Source organism: Anastrepha obliqua, unplaced genomic scaffold (assembly GCF_027943255.1).
Source record: "Anastrepha obliqua isolate idAnaObli1 unplaced genomic scaffold, idAnaObli1_1.0 ptg000181l, whole genome shotgun sequence".
NCBI lineage: Eukaryota > Metazoa > Arthropoda > Insecta > Diptera > Tephritidae > Anastrepha > Anastrepha obliqua.
In genome coordinates this window covers 1-5,000 of record NW_026562260.1, presented here as the reverse complement: position 1 = coordinate 5,000, position 5,000 = coordinate 1, and the positions used below count along the sequence as shown (strand labels likewise).

Here is a 5,000-nt window from a genome sequence, read left to right as displayed (position 1 = left end):
ACAAGGCCCATTTTTAATAACAAACGGATACTCAACAGGTTACGGAATTGGAACCGTATTCCCTTTCGTTCAAAATAATTCAAGTATTTTAATTATTTTTAAATATATTTTTATTAATATTTTTTTTTTATTAAAAACTTGAAAATTTTCGGCTTTCGCCTTGAACTTAGGACCGACTAACTCGTGATCAACCACTGTTCACACGAAACCCTTCTCCACTTCAGTCCTCCAAGGTCTCATTCGATTATTTGCTACTACCACCAAGATCTGTACCAATAGCGGCTCCATGCAGGCTTACGCCAAACACTTCTAAGCACACTATTGTACCCTCCTACTCACTAAAGTTTCAAAATTTATAAATCAATCGAAATTGTTTTATAAATCATCTACTTTAGCGGTAATGTATAGGTATACAACTTAAGCGCCATCCATTTTAAGGGCTAGTTGCTTCGGCAGGTGAGTTGTTACACACTCCTTAGCGGATTACGACTTCCATGTCCACCGTCCTGCTGTTTTAAGCAACCAACGCCTTTCATGGTATCTGCATGAGTTGTTAATTTAGGCACCGTAACATTACGTTTGGTTCATCCCACAGCGCCAGTTCTGCTTACCAAAAGTGGCCCACTGGGCACATTATATCATAACCTCAACCTTCATATCAAGAAAGGTGAGGTTCTTACCCATTTAAAGTTTGAGAATAGGTTAAAATCGTTTCGACCCTAAGGCCTCTAATCATTCGCTTTACCAGATAAGATTATTTTATATAATTTTTAAATGCACCAGCTATCCTGAGGGAAACTTCGGAGGGAACCAGCTACTAGATGGTTCGATTGGTCTTTCGCCCCTATACTCAATTCTGACAATCGATTTGCACGTCAGAACTGTTTCGGTCTTCCATCAGGGTTTCCCCTGACTTCAACCTGATCAAGTATAGTTCACCATCTTTCGGGTCACAGCATATATGCTCAAGGTACGCTCCAGTTAGAGGTATAAATAATAATAAATTATCATTATACATAACTATATGGAACGCCCCCGGGATTGAATTAATTGACTATTTATTAAAAAATAGACTAAAAATTAATCCCATTATATTTAAGTTAAGTTAATTATGCCATTAAGTTTAATATAACTCAATGACTTGCACATATGTTAGACTCCTTGGTCCGTGTTTCAAGACGGGTCCCGAAGGTATCCTGAATCTTTCGCATTGTTAATCATATAAATGCATACAAATAAATATTAATATCATAGATATTAAATTTTTTGTAAAATTCAAAAAATGAATTTTAGCATTATATATAATAAAATCTATCAACACTTTATCAAATCATTAGTATTTATTTTATGTTAATATGCTTAAAAAGCAAATTAATTTAAATAAACTTAATATCACCAATGATCTTTTGATAAATACTTTATTATGTTAATAGATTACAATGTCCTTATATGAAAAAAATGCACATTATTTTTTTAATTATTTAATGATGAATTTTTCATAATGGATATTCAGGTTCATCGGGCTTAACCTCTAAGCAGTTTCACGTACTATTTAACTCTCTATTCAGAGTTCTTTTCAACTTTCCCCTCACGGTACTTGTTTACTATCGGTCTCATGGTTATATTTAGTTTTAGATGGAGTTTACCACCCACTTAGTGCTGCACTATCAAGCAACACGACTCTTTGGAAATATCTTTCTAGTAATCATTAACGTTATACGGGCCTGGCACCCTCTATGGGTAAATGGCCTCATTTAAGAAGGACTTAAATCGTTAATTTCTCATACTAGATATTAAGATATTCCATACACTGCATCTCACATTTGACATATAGACAAAGTGACTTAGTGCTGAACTATTTTCTTTTCGCTCGCCGCTACTAAGAAAATCCTTGTTAGTTTCTTTTCCTCCCCTCATTAATATGCTTAAATTCAGGGGGTAATCCCATATGAGTTGAGGTTGTTTTAATATTCTTTTTTTATCTTCTCACAATTTAATAAAAAAATTATATCATCTTTTCATCTCTATTTTTCTTTTCTCCTTTTATATATTGTAAATATATAAAAATAATAATAATGTAAAAATGAGGCAATCCTAGAATAAAAAATTTAATTTTTATGCTAGACATTCCTCCTTTTAATTACATATATAAATTATTATTTTATATATATATATAAATAATATGAAAATTTTTTGTAAAGAATACTTAGATTCAATATTTTCATCATTTCATTTTATTTGAGAGGATTTTTTTTTTAAAGAATATATAATAAATAAAATTCATTATATATCTTTATTTTTTTTGCTATTAATATTATGAATTATTTAAAATCCAATAATATACACATTTGCTTAAATTCAATTATTTTTATAAAAGAATAAGCAACTTATTTAGCATAGTCCTTACAACCCTCAACCATATGTAGTCCAAGCAGTACTTTAAAATTGAATTTAATGTACATAACAGCATGGACTGCGATATGCGTTCAAAATGTCGATGTTCATGTGTCCTGCAGTTCACACGATGACGCACAGTTTGCTGCGTTCTTCATCGACCCATGAGCCAAGTGATCCACCGCTTAGAGTATTTTTTTATTTATTTTTATTTATAACAAATGTCAATTTTTTTTTGCATATATTAATTGAAAGAGTAAAATTAAATAATATTAATAATATATAAATTGATTTTCTTTCAATAATATATATCAAATATATTTAACTCTAAACATTTTTATTAAGTTGCGAATGTCTTAGTTCAACAATAATACAGTGGTGGTATTTATTATGATTCAATTATTTTGTATTTTTTTAATCATTTTATGTATATATAATAATATAATAAATATATACCACTTTTGTTATTGTGAACAAATTAACTTATCATTCAATCAAATGAATAATAAGTACAACTTTTTATTTTCATGTTTAAAGGTTTTTAAAAGAAAAAAATAAGAAAAAACATTACAAAATGTACCATCATATATTATATTTAATATGATATAATTGATGGATCACAAATTGAATGAAAAAGAATAAAAAGAATTATGGATTCAAAATAATTATATAAATTTTTTTTTTTTTTTCTTTTTTTTTTTTTTTTTTTTTTTTCTTTTTGTTCGTTTGTTTGCTTGTCTGTTTGTTTGTTTGTTTGTTTGTTTTTCTTACGGATATGGAACACAATAATGATCCTTCCGCAGGTTCACCTACGGAAACCTTGTTACGACTTTTACTTCCTCTAAATAATCAAGTTCGGTCAACTTTTGCGAAACAACCGTGACACACGAGGCGTCACAGTGATCACGTCCGGAGACCTCACTAAATAATTCAATCGGTAGTAGCGACGGGCGGTATGTACAAAGGGCAGGGACTTAATCAATGCGAGTTAATAACTCGCACTTACTGGGAATTCCAAGTTCATGTGAACAGTTTCAGTTCACAATCCCAAGCATGAAAGTGGTTCAGCGGTTTACCCGGACCTCTCGGTCTAGGAAATACACGTTGATACTTTCATTGTAGCGCGCGTGCAGCCCAGGACATCTAAGGGCATCACAGACCTGTTATTGCTCAATCTCGTTACTGCTAGACGCAATTTGTCCATTTAAGAAGCTAGTGTCCTTATAATGGGACAAACCAACAGGTACGACTCCACTTATATAAACACATTCAAACACTTGTACATTCAAGATGTACGCATGAAAGAAGGCTATATAAGTTTCAACATCATAATCCTGAAAGCATCTATTTAATATATTTGAGTCTCGTTCGTTATCGGAATTAACCAGACAAATCACTCCACGAACTAAGAACGGCCATGCACCACCACCCATAGATTCGAGAAAGAGCTATCAATCTGTCTTACACGCTTATGTTCGGACCTGGTAAGTTTTCCCGTGTTGAGTCAAATTAAGCCGCAGGCTCCACTCCTGGTGGTGCCCTTCCGTCAATTCCTTTAAGTTTCAGCTTTGCAACCATACTTCCCCCGGAGCCCAAAAGCTTTGGTTTCCCGGGAAGCGACTGAGAGAGCCATAGTAGTAGCTACACCCAATTGCTAGCTGGCATCGTTTATGGTTAGAACTAGGGCGGTATCTGATCGCCTTCGAACCTCTAACTTTCGTTCTTGATTAATGAAAACATCTTTGGCAAATGCTTTCGCTTAAGTTAGTCTTACGACGGTCCAAGAATTTCACCTCTCGCGTCGTAATACTAATGCCCCCAAACTGCTTCTATTAATCATTACCTCTTGATCTAAAAACCAATGAAAGTAGAACAGAGGTCTTATTTCATTATTCCATGCACAAAATATTCAGGCATTTGGAGCCTGCTTTAAGCACTCTAATTTGTTCAAAGTAATTGTACCGGCCCACAACAACACTCGATGAAGAGCACTGAAGTAGGTTTTAAATAGGAGGAATATATAAAAAATACATTGTATTAATTATATATAAGAACTCCACCGGTAATACGCTTACATACATAAGGTAATGTACATACCACAATATATAGTTGTACTACCCGTATGAAGCACAAATTCAACTACGAACGTTTTAACCGCAACAAACTTTAATATACGCTATTGGAGCTGGAATTACCGCGGCTGCTGGCACCAGACTTGCCCCTCCAATAGGTCCTTGTTAAAGGATTTAAAGTGTACTCATTCCAATTACAGGGCCTCGGATATGAGTCCTGTATTGTTATTTTTCGTCACTACCTCCCCCGAACTGGGAGGTGGGTAATTTACGCGCCTGCTGCCTTCCTTAGATGTGGTAGCCGTTTCTCAGGCTCCCTCTCCGGAATCGAACCCTGATTCCCCGTTACCCGTTGCAACCATGGTAGTCCCTAGATACTACCATCAAAAGTTGATAGGGCAGACATTGAAAGATCTGTCGTCGGTACGGGGACCATACGATCTGCAAGTTATCTAGAGTTCAACCAATTTAACGATCAAATGATCGCTTGGTTTTAGTCTAATAAAAGCACACGTTCCATAAGGTCCGTGTTTA

At 34.1% G+C, this 5,000-nt stretch overlaps 1 non-coding gene and 1 pseudogene across 1 annotated transcript in view; both read right to left on the bottom strand.

The window, feature by feature from the left end:
- LOC129252338 (large subunit ribosomal RNA) overlaps positions 1 to 1,962 on the bottom strand; it is a 3,989-nt gene extending 2,027 nt beyond the window's left edge. Inside the window, exon 1 of the ribosomal RNA XR_008583386.1 lies at positions 1 to 1,962. This exon is cut by the window's left edge and continues 2,027 nt beyond it. This is a non-coding gene — a ribosomal RNA (large subunit ribosomal RNA).
- A 444-nt stretch (positions 1,963 to 2,406) lies between these two features.
- LOC129252334 (5.8S ribosomal RNA) lies at positions 2,407 to 2,587 on the bottom strand (annotated as a pseudogene).
- Between the last annotated feature and the right edge of the window lie 2,413 nt (positions 2,588 to 5,000).